Below are 21,551 nucleotides of genomic sequence, written 5' to 3'. Positions count from 1 at the left end.
CATTTTTCGACGAAACGTCTTGTACATCTCATTATTGCAGTGGGGCCACATGTATCCCTATTTAAACAATATGTTTTTTCCCTTCTCCTCCCTAAATTATACCAACACCAAATACAGTGAAAACATGGGTTACACCATAGGGGAGTGACATACAAAGCAACAAAGAAATCATCTTATAAGTATGTTATTTGTAAATTATTTCATTTATTCCTTTGCTGCTTGCTTATGCAAAGAGAATGAGCATACTTTTTGAGATACCAGGACTGAAAGAAAGTTCCAAACAGAAATTAAATGCCAATCACATGGAAGGGGAAATGACTAACACAGGCAATTTCCCATTAGGTTGTAACTTCAATCATGTATATGAGTTATAAATGATATAGATCAAAAGAAATGATATAAATCAAAATGATATACATCAAAAAAAACCTTTTATTTCCCCCACCCCAAGGATGAGCAACCATAAGAAGACTCATATATGACTAAATTTTTGTGCATTTTTTTACTTTGTGTGTGTTTGTGTGTGTGTGTGTGTGTGTGTGTGTGTGTGTGTGTGTGTGTGTGTGTGTGTGTGTCTTGGGACTTGAACTCAGGGTCTGGGCCATGGCCCTGAGCTTTTGTACTCAAGGTCAGCACTCTTCCACCTGAGCCACATCTCCATTTCTGTAATTGTTGGCTAACTGGAGGAAAGAGTCTCTTGTACTTTCCTTTCCTTGGCTCGCTTTGAACTGGGATCAGCAGGTCTCAGCCTTCTGTTTAGAAAGCTTTTCAGGCATGAGCCACCCGCACTGGCCTCTTGTAGATACATAAGCCTTGTAGAATACCAGGATTTGAATTTATGCTTCTCAAAACAGGACAAAGTATAGCTTTCCTTGCCAAACAACCAGGCATGGAAGAGTTTCATTCTCAGGATTGGAACATTGTGAAATTGGTGATCAGTCCTGCTGGCCATTTGCTCTCAAGTGCATACCAGGTGATGGTCTGCTCTTCCCAGGTGTGGTGCACTTGTAGAGGCTCCGTAGTGGTCATTGTTTTTGGCAAGTTAGATACAGAGAAGCACCAGAAAATGTAAAAAGATAATAAGTTAAAATGTTGCCATGAATTGGAGAAGAGTGATTGATAAATTATCTCTCAATTGACAAGGGATAGAAAAAAATTACCTCAGCCCCCCCCCCCAAATATGAAGCAAAACTATTCTCAACATCATACCAAATGAGGAAAACTGAAATTATGAAAGTATTTCCTCAAAAGTAAGAATACATAAGCATAACCAAGGAGATGAAACATCTCTACAAGGAACACTATTATAATAAGAATAAAAAATGAAATGCACAAATGCATACATACATACTGCTTTTTATTTTACCTAGATAGCCTTCTCTTTCCTATGTGAATCCAAAGTAATGGCACAACCCTGACACCCCAGAGTATATAGGTATGTCATGTACAAGTCAGGAGAGGCATGATAAAGTCTGAGCTAAGGGCCATGTAGAGAAAAGAGTGTTAGGATAAAAAGGATCTTCTCAGTCGCTTACAGAAGAAAAAGTGTATGTACATCTACAAACAATACCAGTAATGCATCCAATTCAGTTGATGTTTTTTTGATTCTGATCCATAAACAAAGCAGGCTTACACCTTCAACTGATAGGCAACATTCTTGAATGGAGCCTGAGTCCTGCTTCCTTACCATGGCTGGAAAAGCAGGAAGAAGAGAAGCAAGTCTGCCACTACATGTCCAAACTACATGCCAATTCCTAAGGCTGATCCTGCTCAGGGAGAGCTGGTTTGTTGACTTAGTTTCCCTGCAATGCCATGATGAACACAGATATCTTGCGCTGGTAGACAAATTTACGGAATAGTTATAAAATCAAAGTTCTGGAAGCCGGGAAGTCTAGAGTGTCATCTGTTTTAGACTCTCTTCCTGGTTGTTCACTTTCTTGTAATGACCTCACAAGGACTTTGATGTCTGTGACAGAGACAGAGACAGAGCCATCCAGGGCCACATCTCCTCAAGACACTAGCACTACAGGACTTGCTACAGTCTCAGGGAACTCACATCACCTCACTCACTGTTACAGACTTCTCCAAGGACACATATCCTTGAAAGGTGGCCTTTGCTGATAAATAAGGCAGGAAAAAGAGGCAAAGCCAAGCTTCCAGTCTCTAAATTCCAAAAACAGAAGACATTCCCCCACAATTCAGCCTGCTGACAGCTCCTTCTGAGTGTCCCTGGTCTTAGTCAAATACCCAAGCCTGGAGACTCTTTGTTGATGATAAAACACTAAACTCTGTGATTTCCATAGAAAACTTAGCTAGATAGCTCTTTTAATATATACTGTGGGATTTCACTGCCATCTAGTGGTATTATTCTAACATTAAATGTTTTAAAACCAGGATTTCTAAAATTTTTTATTAATTAAATTTTAATTTGACTTTATTGTAAAAATGCTGTACAAAGGGGTTACATTTACATGAGTAAGGTAATGAGTACATTTCTTGTCAAGCATTGTTACTCCCTCCTTTGTTTTTCTCCTACTATCCCTTCCCTCCCTCAGACCTCCCCCCCAAAGATGTAAAGTTCATTTCCAATATCGAGTCTTGTGGGTATCATCATTGCAATGCGTCATCCTGTGTCCTTGTTCAGCATTTTGTTATTCCCTTTCCCCTGCCCAAATTAGACAACTGTATATACAAAATTCAGGGTAATAAAATCAGTACAGTGAAAACAGCGTATATACCATAGGGAGAAGAACATACAAAAGAAAAAAATCATACAGAACATTAAAAACAACAACAAAGAAAGACCTCTTGTGTCCGTATCTTAGGATTCAGGTTTCCCTCATTTGCAATAATTAGGATACATCTAGGATATTTTTATCAGAAAAGCACAAAAGCTAAAAAAAACTATGTACATATGACCATCTAAGATGATGCTAAGCTAAATGGCCCCCAGCATTCTTTTTTCAGGAAGAGATATAAATTACATTTTGAGATGTGTTTTTAAATTTTCTATGGATTAAATTCAGATAAGATGGGAGTTTTGTGCGCGTGGTGTGTGAATATCTCTCTGTCTATATCTGAGTGTGTGTGTGTGTGTGTGTGTGTGTGTGTGTGTGTGTGTGTGTGTGTGTGTGTTGCCAGTGATAATTTGACCAATAAGAGCTAGTAAGTCCACACAGGTGAAGATAGAGAAACAAGAAGCAAAAGCTGCACAGAGATTCCCAAATCTCTCCATGCCAAACCCTGGTATTTTACTAAATATTAATCACTGACTGCATGTGGAGGGCAGAAGTGGTGCAGAAAAATTAATCACTATTTGTTGCATGACATGGTACAGGTGGGGAGAACCAGTGGCTCACCTTGTGCTTGTGTGGCTTGAGTACTGATGGCTTGCAAGATAGCTAATGTTGGCTTCCTGGACTCTGTCTGCTGGGAAAGTATTATAATTGGAAGGAAAGGAGCCGGTTGCTCTCCCTGTGGATTTGTCACTGTTCTTAGTCACAGTTGTGAAGTGTGCTCAGCACAAGATGATTTATCTAAGGATATGGATTTGGTCATGAACTATTGAGCAGTCTTAAGGCAGAAGTTCTGGAAACCTTTCCAAGAGTGGAGTTGAAGATGGAGCCAGTAGAATGAACCCTGGCTACTGGGTCTCTATATTCAGTTATCACTTGCAGAGAAGAGCTGTCCCTTTTCTCCTGCTCTGAGATTATAGCACCCAGTCATGAGTGCTCAGAATCCTCCTCCTGGCCTGCAGCTTTCTTGTGCTGTTTACATCCACATCTCACACTCCTGAGGATAAATCCAGTCCATGAGTTCATGGATTCATGTTTAATGACTTTGCTTCACTAATACATACATTCCCACACTGAAACTCTGACTTTGAAGTGTATCTACCTCAACATATTATTACCACTACAAATAGTCATTTCTCTCAATTCAGTGCTGGGGACCCCAAATGCTTCTGGTACCTAATTCATCTTCCATCATTGGTTAGAAAGTAAGCTAGGGCCTAAGTTATGAAGATGTGTTACTTAGCTTTTCCTTGTTGTGGCTAAGACCTCAGTAAAAGCAAAATAAAGGGCAGAGTATTTGATTGCAACTCTTAGATCATAAATTCCAGTTTACCATGTGAGCAGAGTTTAGTGAAGCTTACAACATGGCACCCAAGAAACAGAGGATATGTTCTACTTGGTGGCTACATCTTTTTTGATTAAAACTCAGTCCTTTGAAAGGGGCTGTGTATATTAGTGTGGGTCTTATCTCTTAGTCAATTGTCCCTAAAGAATCTCTCATAGCCAGGTCCAGAAGTATATTTTTTCATCTCCAAGCAATCCAACCTAGAGAACCATCATAAAAGATCATCAGAATTTTTTCTGTTTCCTTGAACCTTTCAAAGAAAATATGATTATAGAAAGAAGATTATTGAGGGCTGGGAAGGTGGCTCAGTGGTAGAGTGCTTGCCTTGCATGCATGAGGCCCTGGGTTCTATTCCTCAGCACCACATAAGCAAAAAGAAAAAAGCCAGAAGTGGCACTGTGGCTCAAGTGGTAGAGTGCTAGCCTTGAGCTGAAGAGCTGAGGGACAGCACCCAGGCCCACAGTTCAGGCTCCATGACTGGACCAAAAAAAAAAAAAAAAGAAAGAAAGAAGATTATTGAGCCATATATACTTGTTTCCTCAAAAGTCTACATGCTGTGTGTTCTTACATGTCTTTCTTTAAGACAGTCTCTGCAAATGATATACTATGTTTCATTGGAATTGTGATAATCTCTCTCTCTCTGTATTTTAGCTACATGTTTATGCAGCTACATTTGGACATTTATATGTCCATATGTACACATCTATATACACATACAGATGCATCCATTTGTACACATCTGTATACATATTTAGATGTGTATCTATGCACAGAATTAATATATAAATTAAGGCACATGTTTTATAGTTGACCCATATAAACATATACCAATTATGTATAAGTATGCCTATTTGTTAACTGTGAATTAATCATATTTGTTAAATCTGTACTACCTATTAAAATATAATTTTTATTTCTCTACTTATACATTGCTATATATTATTGTGTAATACATCATATATTACTCTAATATGGATAAAGTGCATGCTAACTATTCCTTACATGTTTCCATAAGTGAATTACAATATATTATATATTTTCTTATATTTTGCATTTTTTAATTTTTCCTTTTCCCCATTGTTTTTTAAATATCCATATCATTTTTAGGAATGAAATGAGGAGTTTTGACAGGTCAAGGCAAGTTCAGAGCTGAGCCTTTATCTCAGATTTAGAAAGGAAGGTCCTCCTTAGGAAGCAGTATGCAAATAGCCAGGTTGGGGCAACAGTGTGAGAAGAGTCAAGGGGAGGTAAGGCCTGCTCTTCTGAGAAAAGTACAAGCAGATGTGTTCTATACTTGGTGACAACCAATAAAATCCATGATGCCTGCAGCATGGAATGAAGGACTCCATTTATAATATCTGGAACTGAGGGAAAAACAGGGTGCACTTCACCCCACTACCCTAAAACAGCATCAGAGGCCCAATGATATGCAGCTTTATGTCCAGGAGAGACTCTAGGAAAGAAATGGACATTGTACCTGGGTATTCATTCCTCCTTCATCTAGCCTAGAGAAAGACACAGTGTCAAGCATTAGCAGCACTGATTCTCAAAATAGTTGACCAATAAAAGCACAGAGTTGAGCTAGATGAAGAGGCATACCATAGTTACCAAGTTATCTCTTAGGGATGCTAGCACCTCTATTTGCCAGGATCTTCATATTAAGATGTAGGGTATAGAATTGACAAGGATAACAAAATTTTCTCTTATAAGTAGTAAGTACCCTAATGGTCATTTAACATAATGGGAGAAATTATTGCACTTGAAAGTGTGGATTCAATGTAACAGTTTTTATCTTGTCATTCTTCTACAATGTATTTGTATAGCAAATTGATCAAAGGACTTCTTAAAGTTTCCTCTGGAGATTAATGGAAGGGTGAAAGGATCAAAATATAATGTACTTATAAATTGACATACTGAGGTGAGACCACTTTGTGTAACTACTTGAAATGGTATATATATATATATATATATATGATGTTGATTATCTTATATTAGCATAAAATCTCTGAATGTCTCCAGTCCCAATCTAATTTAACCAGTCTCTATTTATTTTTCTCAGAGATTTTAGTCTCTACTTCACCTGAAGGAAGGAAGAGCACATGCAGGATGTTTGTACTGCTGCCCCAATGGGTGAACCTGGCCAACGGAAGAGGTGACTTGTGGGAAGTGATTATATTATTGGATTGGAGATTATACCACTGCTCACCAAAGGGTTAAAGATACTCTCATGCAGTGAGGCAGTTCTCATAATAGTCACCTGCTATCAAAGGAAGACAACCATAAGCTTGGCCAGCTCAAATTACAACTGGTTCTCTCTTTATTAACACAACATATTGTACCACATGTAAGAGAGTCTTCAGAGTAAAGACAGATGAAGATACAGCATCAGGGACGTTCTGCATCTAAAATTATGAGTTAAACAAACTCTTTTTTATTCAGAGTTTATGTCAGCTACTTTGTTAAAGGACTGACACAGATGTGTCATGTTTGTGTGCACACATGTGTGTGTGTGAAAGAGAGAGAAATTTGGTTTAAATAGAAGTGCTCTTAATAGGCTAATTGAGGAGTACAAAGCATCTCTCTACCAATGACACTTTTCTTCTTCTAAATACAACTTCCTAATCCATACAGAGATTAGTTGTTAACTTGCTGAAGGGAAGATTAACACTCAGTAGATGTGAAGTTGTTTTGTAATATTGTATTTGTAACATGCTCTCAGGGATGCTTTTGATGATCCTGAATTCTGAAAACATTCTGAGTAGGAAAGAAAATAATACTACATACATGTTTAGTTGTGTTTGCTTCCTTTTGTCAAGAAATATTTCTATTTGAGAATGGCCCCTTACATATTTCATCTCATTTTCCATGAATGGAGACTCTTGCTATGGTTACAAGTTGCTAATAGGAAGAGGCATGTGTGTACCTGGTCTTGGGCAATGCCCTCCTAGATATATTCTGAGAGTTGGGCTGTGACTTCACTGGGTCATCACCTGTGGGCTCCCATCACCACAGTCTCTTCAGGAAATAAATTTCCCAGCACTGCTCTCCCTCTCTGCTTTCCTGTTTATATTCTGAATGAGATGAGACCTCTTCTAATCACATGTAAGATTGGAAGGTGGAAGGGACTCAATCCTATCGATCCACAATATGCAAGGAACTTGGACAGAGGTGAGAGTGTGGACAAGTGAGAACTCCATACACATCTCTTATCTTTATTCTATTTTTAATATCTATCAATAGCTGTATAAAATGATGTCCACTAAACCTACAGGATTATAAATACAATTCATCTTTACCTATCAACCTTTCATCATTCTGGACCATCCCTCCCAATCCAGCTCCTCCCTTACATTTCCATGTGTAAGAGTGCATGTTAATTACTAAATGTGAACTTATGACTCTCAGAATGTCTGTATGATAAATGGAAGTCACTTCTGATTACTCTGAAAAATATACATATAATATGGGTCACTATGTAGCTGTATCTAGTACATGACTCCACAAGTGTCTTAAATGTATTGCATTTGTTCTCGTATATTTATTTCCATTCTTTAGTTTGGATTTATGTGAACTAGGCCAGAAGCCAAGGGTGCTTTGAATATCTGCCCTCTGAATAACACTTCTAAGATCAAGCAACTGAAGAAAAATATGTTCAAACCTTCCAAAACATGATACAAAGTTTTAGTTAATTTTTTCTTGATATTTTCTGAAGTTATTTAAAAACATATTTTTCCACTTTTCTTTCAAAAGTTGAGACCATGGCAATGTAAAACAATAATATGATACTCAGTATCAAAATAAATTATTTTTCTGAGAACCAGATTAAATGTTGCATGTTTTAACATGAGAGTTGATATCAGTATTTAAAAAAATACATTTGCTGAAAAAAAATTCCCTGACAGGGAATTGAAATATTTAAGGTACTGAACTCACTTGTTTATTACATTATTTTTTATTACATTATTATTACATCATATTGTACTTCAAATAAAATTATTCCACGGCAATCTAAAATTGATTTCAAATAAATTTTAACGATGATATTTCTTCAAACAATTGTTTTTAAAATGTTTTTCACAAGGTATTTTTCCTTGCCTTTAAAAACCCTGACATATCTAGAATGGCTTCATTATTGACTGACTGCAGAATTTTAGGACAGACTGGAACATACATGAGTAAAGAGCAGTATTCTTTGTAAGTCACAGAAGAGGCAGTGTCAGGTGTGTGCTGCTTGGGATGAGCAGAAGGACAGACAGTTAAGGTATGCAATTGACTCCAGAACCTATCTCCCAATGGTTCCAGTGACCTTAAAAAGGGGGCTGTATGTGAGATGTTCTGTCAGCAGTTGGAAGCACCAGGATAAGCATCTGGGGCAGCCCAGGCTCTCACTTTTGCTTCCCTGGGAGGTTTTTGTTCTGACTGGTGTCACAGGGGTAGGTAAATAATTACCCTGCTGACAGTAGAAAGTGGCAAAATCTTCAGGCTGCTGGCTGCTCATGCTGAGAGTGAACTCTGTGCCAGATCCATTCCATTGAACCTCCATGGGAGCCCAGATTGCCAAGTAGGTGCAAAATAGATCAGGAGCTTTGGAGCTTTCCTTGCTCTCTGCTGGTAAGAATGTAAATAATTGCTAATGACCTGACTGGCTTTGCAAGTGATGTGGACTCTCTCTCCCAGAGATGCAGGCAGGAATGGCGACTGGGTCAACTGGACATCACAATGGGCACATGACATTGGAAACATTAAAAAGACTAGTCATTTAATTAATTATATTATCCAAGTACTTCCAGGAAGACTTAAGCTGCTCTGTTAATATGAGATGAGCAATTCCCAGCATTGTTCTTTCTTACCTGGGAGCCAGAACAGCAGGACCTCTGGGATCTGAACAGGGGCCTTCATGTGCAAGCTCTTTGGTCACTGGAACCTTCTCCTGCATAGGGTCTGAGCAGCCTCTGAAGAAGTTCTCAGGGCAGTGGGCTGTGCTCAGGGCACATGAAAATCAGCAGGGTTGGAAAGATTTAAAAGACTTGGCTATATATGTAGCTTGGTGATCTTCATGAATTTCTGAGCTAGCAGTCTCCAAATCTCTCAGGTAAAATTCCTGTCTCCTATCCAAAGCCCCAAAACACCCCCTTCAAAGATAAGATATTCCCTAAACCAAGAACTCACATCTACTTCAGTCTCTCCTGCTTCATAAAACTTCATGTTCTTATGCTATCGTCTCTTCCAGTTCAGAACAACATTTTTTAGTAACTGTTCTAGAACTTGTGGTCCCAGCAGATTCAGATTTGATGAAAGGAAACACAGTAAAGGGTGAGCAAGGCAATGAAGTCACAAGGAATGGAGAAGACATCCTTAGCATGGGAAGCAAGGAAAAACTGACACAGACAGTGAAGGCAGAGCGCAGTGAGGAAGGCTCCCACATCAGGACCAGCATGTGGGGACACTGTCCACCCTAGTGCAAGATGTCACATCTGGGGAGCCACAGGACATTTACATCACAGTGAATCGACTTCTCATCATTGTGAGTCCAAGCAGCTGCTGCAGGCACACAAAATAACACTGCTCCTCATAGTCAGAAGCTCACACACAGGGAAAGTCCCTGCCAAAGTCAGAGTTCTCTTCATCATCCTTCACTAAATGAACTGCATGTGGATCTGGATTTGAGAGATTCACGAACTTCGACCCCAGTTATGATGTATCTGAGGCCTGAAATATGATACTTCTGAAGCCAAAGGAAGTTATGATGAAACTGTAAAACTCATACCTTTCTATTTACCTGCATTTAATTAGAGGAACTTTGAAGGTGGACCTGTCTTTTGATAAACATCCACTCCTGGTGCACACAACGTCCTGACACCTTGGTTTGAGACCAAGACATTTTAGGAATGGCTATGTTTCAGGAGGAAAGAAGAGTGAATATGAGAGTGGAGATCAACCACTTCACAATTTTTGTAATAAGGGTGGGGGGATGTGGGGATAGATGGGAAGGGGAAGCAAAGGAGGAGGCTACAATGCTTGATAAGAAATGTACTCATTATCTTGCCCATGTTATTGTAACCCCTCTGTACAGTATTTTCACAATAAAAAAATTAAATTTAAAAATATTATTTGTTTAATAATAATTAAACTGTTATGCCCTGGGTTCAGGTAGAAATCATAAACATAAAGATCTCTTGTGTAGACGATACTAAAGCTACAAGCACATGTTTTTTAATACAGCCATATTTACCATACCTAAGGTACAGAACCAACCCGGATGCCCCTCACGAGATGAATGGATCAAGAAAAAGTGGTATATATACAAAATGGAATTTTATGCCTCCACCAGAAAGAATGTTATTGCCCCATTTGTTAGTAAATGGAAAGACTTAGAAAAATATATATTAAGTGAAGTAAGCCAGGCCCAAAGAAACATAATTCCCATGGGTTCCCTTATTTGCAATAACTAGTATATATCTGAGACAAGCAGAAAAGGTCAGTGAAATGAACCCCACGACAGGGACACAGGTGTTTTTTTTCTTCCTTGCAATGGTTTCTAAAGTATTTAACATGTACCACGTAATTTTCTTGTAGTTTGTATGACCCTCCCCATGGTATAACCCCTGTTTTGACTGTATTTGATGTTAGTATAATTTGGGGAGCTAAAGGGTAAAAACAAATTGTTCAAATTGGGATACAGGTTAACCCATGAGATGTACATGACGCCATGTCAAAAAATGAACTTTAGAGGAGTTCCGGGAAGATGGCGGAGGAGAAGCTGGAATCTGAACAAGCTCTTGCATAGAAAACAGTTTCAGAGTTCCAGTGAACAGTCCCAAGCCAGAGAATCACACCAAGTGTGCCATCACAGGACAGAGAGTTAGTCAAGAGAGGGGAAGCCAAGCAGACACATCTGAGCAGCTGCCGCTGCGGCGGCAGGGTCGCAGCGGCGACCACCGCCGCGGAGGCATACCTGAGACGCAGTCCGGGACGAAGGAGCCAGACGCAGCGGACGAGCGAATTCTACTCAACACCAGCAAGAACTGACAAGGAGCGGAAAACTTCATCCTGCACTTTGCAGACCAGAGACGACCCGAGATCCAAGACTCCGCGTGAGTAGAAGCCCCACTTCCTCACTCCTCTGGGAGCAGAGGAGGGAAGGCCACCCCTCCCCCCCCAGCACTGGTGATCTCCATCTTGGATACCGACAAAGCTCGGAGGAGCGGCTAGCTCCAGCTCAGGCCTTGGAATAGAGCTAGTCATTTGGCAGGTCACAGGAACTTGGCGGCGAGGTGACCTCACAGACTCAGTTCCATCCAGGGAGGGGTCGCCCAGCTCAGGCACCAGCCACTGGAGTGGCTCTCCTCGCTGGGTGGCCAGAGCCAGAGGCTGCCCCTCCCTCTAGCAGCCACCACAATCAATTGAAAAACAGAAACCCTGAGAATGGCTCCAGGCTGGGTGCTGTGAGTTTTTTTTCACAAAATAGCCCCAGGGAAAAGCTACTGTTCCTTGAAAGGCCTCAACTCTACCCAGAACCTAGCCTCATCACTGCATCCCCCTCTTTTGTGATTCTCAAAGCAGATCACCCTCCCAGTAAACTAACCTGGGAGGGGGATCTCAAAATCTTGGGTAAAGCAGAGCATTTTCCTGCCTGTTCCAACAAACTGACTTAAACCAATCAAGCCACAGGACCTCAAGCTGACCAGAGACTCCAACCAGACTCTGGTTACAGACAAAAGGGAGATACAGGACTCTTCCCACCCCTCCCAAAAAAAAGAAAAAAAAAAATCAAAGAACTTTTTTTTCTTCTTCTTCTCTTTTTTTCTTTTTCTTGTTTTGTTTTTTTTCGTTTTTTGTTACCTTATATATATATAAAAAAATTTTTTTGCTTTTCTAAAACTTTTATTAATCTTTAATTTTTGCCTCTTCTGAAAAAATAATTGTTTTCCATTAACTTTTTTTTTTCTCCTCTTATAATTTTTATTTTAGGAATACGTGAATGTGTGTTTTCTTTTCTTGTCTTCTTTCTCTTTTTCTTTCATTCTTAATAATCTTTTTGTTTTTTTTTTCTAGCTCTACTGAACTTCTGATCTTTTCTTCTCACTTTCCTATCCTTTCCATCTTTTCCTCTTTGTTCATCTTTATGTGACTTAACTCTTGTCCTGCACATCCTCAGATAAACCCGTAGTTAACCAGTAGACCCTATCCCCCATTGTGTACACACTTAATCCACAAACTTATTACTCAATTCAAAACCTCTGAGACTTAAATTCACTAATAGCAGTACTTTATACCTATACAATATTTTAAGCATTTTTTTAAAGTTTTTCTCATCTCCTCTATGTCCCTCCCTTTCTCTCAACATGTTCATATTCCTCTATAAATAGATGGTCTTTTAATCTCTAAAATAACATTAATTTTTACGTTTCTATTTTATTTTCTGGTCTCTTTTCATTCCCATTTCCCTTTCTTCTTTTTCTCTCTCTCTCTACTTACATCCTACCCAACCTATTTCCTGCATTGTGATTAGGACATAGTTAACTCTCCCTGTGCCTCCCCACACCAATCTATTCCTATTTTTTACCCACATCTCTTCCTAACCCTAATAATTTCTGGCTTTCCAAATTCTTCTCTGCGGTTCGAAGTTCTTTAACATATAGTTGTTTGATGTCGAATAGATGTATCTGTTGAACTAGATTGTATCTGTAGACTATTGACTGTACAAATGCAAACTTTGGTTGATGGTTGCCTTAAGATAGTGTTCTAGCACAAAACTGGTGCTATCTTCATCTCAAATGGGCAGAGTAAGCCGGAAAAACACAAGAAAAATGGCAAATTCGGGTATCTCAATTCCCAATCCTGATAATCAGGGGTTAGAACAGATAATGAATAATCCAGAGGAGAGTTCCCAAACAGCTCTACAAACACTGCTGGCAAACATGATAAATGAAAAGTTTGACAATGTACAAAGGACTCTGTATGAGCGTGATAGGGAGAGAGAGGAGGCATCCCAGAAGTTTATACAGGAATATCATAAGCGTGAGGAAGCTACTCAAAAACTGATACAGGATTTGCGTGAACAACTTGAGAATACTCAAAGAGAAAGGGAGGAATGGCGTGAGCAGGCTGAGAACACTCAAAGAGATCTGCAGGAATCCCACGAACGGGAGGAAGCTAATCAAAGAGTAATACAGGAATTGAGAGACCAGGTAGAGAACACACAAAGATCACTAAAGGCATTCATGGAATCCATTAACAAAGAGCTGAAGGAAGTCAGGGAGACCACAAAGGGAATGCTGAATGGAACCCAACAGAAGGAATGGGAGCCCAAAGAAACCATAACCAATCAACTAAGTGATTTGAGGACAAACACTGAACACCAAATTAAGGAAGTAAAGAAATTCATACAAGACCTAAAACAGAGCTTCAACAAAGAACTTGAAGCCATCAAAGCTGACCAACTAGAAGGAAAAGAGATAAAAAACAAAGTAGAGAGTCTTGACAGCAGGTTAGACCATGCAGAAGATCGAATCTCAGGGATTGAAGACAGCCTAGATATTATAGAGAAAGAACATACAACCATCCAAGACAAGTCCAAGAAATATGATAGATCTATCCAACACCTGGAAGACACCATCAGAAGGCCTAATCTAAGGATAATGGGTGTAGAGGAACACCTAGAAACAGAAGTTAATGGTCTAGGAAATCTGTTTAACAGGATCCTAGCAGAGAACTTCCCAAACATGCAAAAAGATAGGCCTGTCCAGATACAAGAAGCCTTTAGAACCCCAAATAGACCAGACCAGAATAGGACATCCCACCGTCACATTATAATCCACACAGGATCAACTCAGAACAAGGAAAAGATCCTTAAAGCTGTCAGGGAGAAAAGGGTAATCACTTATAAAGGGAAACCAATTAGAATCACCTCAGATTTCTCAGCAGAGACAATCAAAGCAAGAAGAGCCTGGAATGATGTATGCCATGCCCTAAAAACAAACAACTATCAACCAAGAATACTGTACCCAGCTAAACTCTCCTTCATAACTGAAGGCCAAATAAAAACCTTCCATAGCAAAGAAAAATTGAAACAATACATCTCCACCAAACCAGCCCTACAAAAGATTCTTAAAGATGTCCTACACATAGAAAACCAACAAGACCGCAATAAAGGCCAAGAAACTGCACCCAAACTGAGAATCCAAGAACCATAGGAAGAACCCAGTTTTCGCAGCCCCCAAGAAGGTAGAAAACATGGCAGGAACTCCCAAATACCTCTCAGTCCTATCTCTTAATGTTAACGGACTGAACTCTCCAATTAAGCGACATAGACTGTCTAGTTGGATTAAAAAACAAGACCCTTCTATCTGCTGCCTGCAGGAGTCACATCTTGCCCATAAAAACAAACACATTTTCAATGTTAAAGGCTGGAACAAAATCTACCAAGCAAACGGACCGCATAAACAGGCGGGAGTTGCAATCCTAATATCAGATAAAATAGACTTCAAATTAAAATTCATGAAAAGAGATAAAGAAGGTCGCTACATACTAATTAAAGGATCTCTCCTTCAGGAGGATATTACAATTCTAAATATCTATTCGCCAAACAATGGAGCACCCAAATTTATCCAAGAAACACTACTTTCCCTCAAATCCCATATAGATCCAAAGACATTAATCGTTGGGGATTTTAACACACCACTCTCCCCACTAGATAGATCAACTCGGCAAAAACTCAACAGAGAAACCGCAGATCTAAACAGCTGCATAGATCAACTAGACTTAACAGACATTTACCGAACATTTCACCCAGCAGCATCAGAATACACGTTTTTCTCAGCAGCACATGGAACGTTTTCTAAAATAGACCACATTTTAGGCCACAAAGCAAACTTGTCTAAATTCAGAAACATTGAAGTTATACCTTGCATTCTCTCTGACCACAAGGGATTAAAGTTAGAACACAACACCAAAAGCCACCAAAGAAAGTCCGGTATCACATGGAGGCTGAACAACACACTGCTGAATCATGAGTGGGTCATGGAAGAGATTAGAAAGGAAATTCAAATGTTCATGCTATTCAACAAAAATGAACACACAAAATACCAGCTCCTCTGGGACACAGCAAAGGCAGTACTCAGAGGCAAGTTTATAGCTCTGAGCTCCTACATCAACAAATTGGAGAGATATTTTCGATTTATCAGTGACAGAGGGATTAGGAGAACTTAAATATAATAGAGAAACTGGTAAGGATGGTCCTTTCCTAAGATGATACCTGTGCTGAGGGAAATAGCAGGGGTCTGCTTTGGATGTCTGAGTGGTCTGTGCATATTCTGAGAGAAAATCCAATACATACTCAAGTCTCAGGGGAAGCCTTTGCTCATTGTGGGGTTGTTTGCCAGTTAATGGTAGATTTTTGGAAGGGAAGATCATAATCTTCTAAGCTCTAAGAGTCAGGTGAGAAAAGGCCTCCATAAGAGGAGGACCAGAGGAAACAGACATGTATCATAGCATTATGCAGTGTCACACTTCAATTTGTAGCTTTGTTAAATAAAAATAAGCCTGTGCCAAGGAGACCTCTGTTTTCACTGTATTTGATGTTGGTATGATTTGTGGAGGGGAAGGAAAAAACAAACTGTTTAAATAGGGATATGGGTGGACCAATTGCAACAATGAGATGTACAAGACATTATGTTGAAAAATAAAGTTTACAACAGTTGTGGGGGTGGGGAGAGGGGAGGGGAGGGATAGTAAGGGGAAACAAAGTAGGAGGCAACAATACTTGTTAAGAAATGTACTCATTACCTTGCTCATGTAATTGTAACCCCTATGTATGGTATTTTCACAAATAAAAAATGATAATAATGGGACTTTCAGAATCATGAGTTGATTAAGCAAAAAGCTTTTAATATCTGAGACATATAATTAATTTTTTTGAATGTAACCAACATATTCTATTTATTTGGTGATATTCAGTAACATTCCTATTTCAAAAATCCATCTCACATTTAAGCCTAGCTTTGTGACTCATTCTTCAATTCCTAGCTACTACTGCTTCTTGAGTCATTCTGCATGGGATTTGACTCTGTAATTCTATCCAATCTATAGAAATGGCTTGCTTCTGGTAGATGATTTTGTCTTTGTCTTTCACATTTGGTAATAAGTGATAAATTGACTTTTGCAGTAACATTATACATTCTGGTTCTGGGAGTCCCTGGAAGCTGAAGTAATCCAAGATCCCACTTGGACAAGCTCTCTGGTATGACATCTTCTGTCAAGTCCTCCAAACTCAGATTACTGCTTCAGTTCAGAGAATTTGCTATGCTGCTCTCCAGACAAGCTTTGAAATAGGACAGCTGGGCCAAGCCCTACAGAGATGTTTTTGTTAAGGACTGTATCACTGTGGGAGGAGTATCTATACCTTGCATGCAGTAATAAACCCCAATATCCTCAGCCTCCACCCTGCTGATTTGCAGTGTGAAATCTGTGCCTGACCCATTGCCACTGAATCTGTCTGGGACCCCAGATCCTCAGTTGGTAGCCCAATAGATCAATCGCTGTGGAGACTGGCCAGGCTTCTGAAGGAACCAATACAGAAGGCTATCTCCATCGCTATATAAGAGGCTCTGACTTGACCTGCAGGAGAGGGAGACCGTCTCTCCCAGGGTGACAGCCAGGGAGAGTGGAGTCTGAGTCATTATAATATCGCCATTGGACCCTGAAATTAATATAAATGAAAAGTACAAGGTTACATGTGGTAAATAATTTTTTCTGTGGTTATATATTAATTCCCAATCCTTTTCATGGTTTCCCTCCTATCCTAAAACTATTCAATATTTCAAAACATATACAAATATCAAAATAATAAATGAGGTTCTAGATCTCATGTATACTACCCACTGCACAGATGTCATAGTTGTCACCAAAGCTCAGGAACTGGTTCCATCTAGAATGTTCTTCCCTCTCATATAATTAACTTCACTTGCCTCATTCTAGAAGACAAGTTCTGTGCATCTAACCCATGAACAGAATACAAACAAGAAGCAGTGGCCCTGAGGGCTCACCCTCAACCCCCTTTACCATCCTCATCTCCCTCTGCCCTTACCAGTCATCCAGAGCATTAGGAGACCCAGAACCCAAGAACAGAGCCTCATTTTAGCTGGGAATCCAGGAGATTTGATCAGTGAAGTCAAGGTCAAGATGAGCCTTTATGTCAAACTAGGGCTGGAAAGTTCTCCTTGGGGAGCACTATGCAAATCAGCAGGTGGGTGCAGCAGTGTGAGAAGAACAAAGCAGAGGGCAAGGGCATCTCTCTGGTGAAGAAAGTGACTTAAATTTCTTCTGTGTTTGGAGGAAAGACCCACAAATACCAGGCTGGCTCCAGCAGTGGGTAGAAGGACCCCTCTCCCCTGATGCCTGGATCTGCAGGGAGGAGGTGGTGTACTTGACCCTGCAACTTGAAACACTAGAGGTCCAATTCAATTGAAATGTGTGTCCAGGGGAGTGTTGGTGAAGGGTTAGTTTGATTGGCCCTCTTCTAGTTATTCTAGAGAAAGATACTGTGCACAGACTTCATTTGCCATTGTTTCTCAGGACTTCTATCCAATACTACAGTGGTCTGATCTAGGTAAGGAAATCAAATACCTACTCGAGTTAATCTGACATCACTGAAACAAAGTTAACTTTTGATGAGCAAGTTATCAACAACTGTTAGAGATGGTCTTCATAAGACAAACTCTGGTGGCTTATGTCTGTAATCCTAGCTACTCTTGAGGCTGAGTTCTGAGGACATGGTTCAAAGCCAGTCCAGGCTGAAATCTCCCCTTGTGACTCTTATCTCCAATTAATCATTCAGAAATTGGAAGTGGTGCTGTGGCTGAAAGTGGCAGAGTGTTTTCCTTGGGCAAAAGAGCTCAGGATCAGTGCCCAGGTCTGAGTTCAATCCCTACAAGTGATAAAAAAAAAAAATAAGGTTCTTCATATGGGGCCTAATAAATTAAGTTCCTTATGATCACTTATATCATAACAAAATAACCCAGAGGAAAAAATTCTCCTTAATTAATAATATTTCTAAATGAAAGTGAAAAAAGGCAGAGAAAACTAAATTTTACACAGTCATTTTCATAATAAATATGGGATTACACTCCTTCAGCATAACTCTTCAGACTAACAGCAGCATTCTTAATATTTCTCTCTCTTCTATGAGACAGAATGAACAAGAATGCCAGTTACCTTCAATTACTTAGTCAGACTATGGCAACATCTATTTTTTAATCTTTCTACAGAGTCTGCTCCTGGAAAAGTTATTAACTCTGTATGAGACCCTCTTTGTCCTGCCTGCATTCCATGTGGGCAGCCACAGCCAGGACTCCACACCTCATAGCAGGACCCAGCAAGAGCTGTGTTCATGTCTCAGTATAACAAACACTCAAGATTAAGTCTTCTCTTAAGGTTCATCAGAATCTACTAAGTAACTGAATGCTGGTTCAGAGCTGTACAGAGGAATTCATATTCCACTTACCCCATCTAGAGCCTGAAGAACATGCATATTTGTTGCTATTGGCCACTGTTTGTGACATTTTCTTATGGGTTACACAAAAAGTTTCTTCTATTAAAATTTATTATAGGAATTTTTATTGTGATTAAGTAATTACATAAATTTCACAAATTTCACAGGATTGTTATAGTCACGAAGTAAGTGATACTTTCCTCACAAACCCATTCTAACCTTCGTGGGGGCAAATTATCTTTATTGTGGCCTTTAAAGTTTGTTAATTCTATGGGCTTTGACAATACAGTTATTTCTTCCACATGTGGTGATATGTACATTTCTTTCCTTTTGCTTAGTGTCAGCTATTCCCTCTTTCCTGCTCATTCCCTCCATTGCTTCCATTGAGTTGCTTAGTTTGTTATGATCAATGTCCCGTGCAGCTGATAGGTCCTACTGTTGTATGTTGTCCCCAGTTTGCCTCTGTCTCTCTGTCCTCCTCCTGGTTTCCCTCTGATGTGCACATATATACCATATATGTGGTATATATTATTTTTAATAACTTTATTATTGGGAAAATACCATACATTTCTTATCAAGCATTGTTGCCTCCTCCTTTGTTTTCCCTTCCCATTCTTTCCCATCTCTCCCCTCCTTTCCCTGTCCTCCCTACCCCCAAAAACCCAGCACCAAAGTTGTAAACTTCATTTTTCGACATAATGTTTTGTACATCTCATTATTGCAATGTGTCCAACTATATCCCTATTTAAACAATTTATTTTTTTCCTCTCTTTTTTTTTTATTGTGAAAATACTGTACAGAGGGATTACAATTACATGGGCAAGATAATGAGTACATTTCTTATCAAGCATTGTAGCCTCCTCCTTTGTTTCCCTTCTCATCCCTTCCCATCCCTTCCCATTCTCCCTCCTCCAGTCCCACCACCCCATCCTCCTCCCTCCGCCCCCCCAAACTTGTAAAGTTTGTTTTCTACATAACAACTTGTACTTCTCATTGTTGAAATGGGTCCACTTGTATCCTTATTTAAATGATTTGTTTTTTTCCTTTCCCTCCCCAAATTATACCAACATCAAATACAGTGAAACCACGGGTTATACCGTGGGGGAGGGACATACAAAGCAACAAAGAAATCATCATATAAATATGTTATTTGTAAATTATTTCTTTTATTCTTTTGGTGCTTGCTTATGCAAAAAGAATGAGCAAAGTCTTTGAGATACCATTACTGGAGGAAAGTTCCAAACTTAAATGCCAGTTATAAGGAAGGGGAGATAACTAACACAGGTAAATTCCCAATAGGTTGTAACTTCAATCCTGTATATGACTTACAAATGATACAGCTCAAAAGAAATACTGAAATCTTATGCTTTGATTCCCCCCCCCCCCAACTAAGAATGTGCAACCATAAGAAGACTCATATATGACTAAATTTTTGTGCATTGTTATACTTTGTGTGTGTTTGTCTTTGGACTTTGACTCAGGGTCTGATCTTTGGCCCTGAGCTTTAGTACTCAAGGTCAGCACTGAGTCACATCTCCATTTCTGCCCTTTTGTTGGTTAACTGTAGGAAAGAGTCTCTTGCACTTTCCTTTCCTGGGCTGCCTTGAACTGGGATCAGCGGATCTCAGCCTTCTGTGTAGGTAGATTTTCAGGCATGAGCTACTTGCACTGGCCACTTGTAGATACATAAGCCTTGTAGAACACCGGGATTTGAATTAATTCCTCTCAAAACAGGACAAAGTATAGCTTCAGGAACCATAGTCCCATGATACACAACTGGGCATGGAAGGGTTTCATTCTCAGGATTGGAACATTGTGAAGTTGCTGATCAGTCCTGCTGGCCATTTGCCCTCAACTGCATACCAGGTGATGGTCTGCTCTTCTCAGGTGTGTGTAGTTGTAGAGGCTCAGTAGTGGTCATTGCTCTTGGCAAGTTGGATACAGAGAAGCACCAGAAAATAAAGATAATAAGTTTAAATGTTGCCATGGATTAGAGAAAAGCGATTGTTAAAAATCTCTCACGTGACTATGGATAGAAAAAAATTACCTCAGCCCAATAAAAGATATGTGGCAAAACTATTGTCACCTTCATACTACATGGGGAAAACTGAAATTATAAATTTATTTCCTCAAATAAAGAATAGTTCCTATTTTTACATACATAGATTTCTCTTTGCTTTGTGAATCCAAAGAAATGGCACAACCCTGACTCCGCAGAGTATGTAGATATGTCATTTACAAGTCAGGAGAGGCATTATAAAGTCTGTGCTGAGGGCCATGTAGAGAAAAGTATGTTAGGATAAATAAGTTCTTCTCAGTGCCTTACAGAAGAAAAAAAATACATGTACATTTACAAACAATACCAGTAATGCATCCAATTTAGTTGATGTTTTTCTGATTCTTATCCAAAAACTAAGCAGGCTTAAACCTTCAACTGCTAGGCAACATTCTTGATTTCAAGCTCACTGAGAATGGAACCTGAGTCCTGTTTCCTCACCATGCTTGCACTAGCAGGAAGAAGAGAAGCAAGTCCGCAACTACATGTCCAAACTACATGCCAATTCCTAAGGCTGATCCTGCTCAGGGAGAGCTGGTTTGGTGACTTAGTTTCCCTGCCATGGAGAACACAGATATCTTGCATTGGTAGACAAATTTATGGAATAGTTTTAAAGTCAAAGTTCTGGAAGCCAGGAAGTCTAGAGTGTCATCTGTTTTAGACTCTCTTCCTGACTGTTCACTTTCTTGTAATGTCCTCACAAGGACTTTGATGTCTGTGACAGAGACAGAGACAGAGCCATTCAGTGCCACATCTCTTCAAGACACTAGCACTACAGGACTTGCTACAGTCTCAGGGACCTCACATCACCTCAGTCACTTGTTACAGACTTCTCCAAGGACACATATCTCAGGGGACATGAAT

General features: G+C 39.6%; 1 pseudogene; it reads right to left on the bottom strand.

Moving 5' to 3' along the window:
• Positions 1 to 16,085: 16,085 nt before the first annotated feature.
• Positions 16,086 to 17,302, bottom strand: LOC122114107 (annotated as a pseudogene).
• Between the last annotated feature and the right edge of the window lie 4,249 nt (positions 17,303 to 21,551).

This window comes from Dipodomys spectabilis, unplaced genomic scaffold, assembly GCF_019054845.1.
Source record: "Dipodomys spectabilis isolate Male_0828 unplaced genomic scaffold, ASM1905484v1 ptg000106l, whole genome shotgun sequence".
Classification (NCBI taxonomy): domain Eukaryota; kingdom Metazoa; phylum Chordata; class Mammalia; order Rodentia; family Heteromyidae; genus Dipodomys; species Dipodomys spectabilis.
The sequence above is the reverse complement of the archived record's forward strand: the minus strand, read 5'-3'. Positions and strand labels throughout refer to the sequence as shown.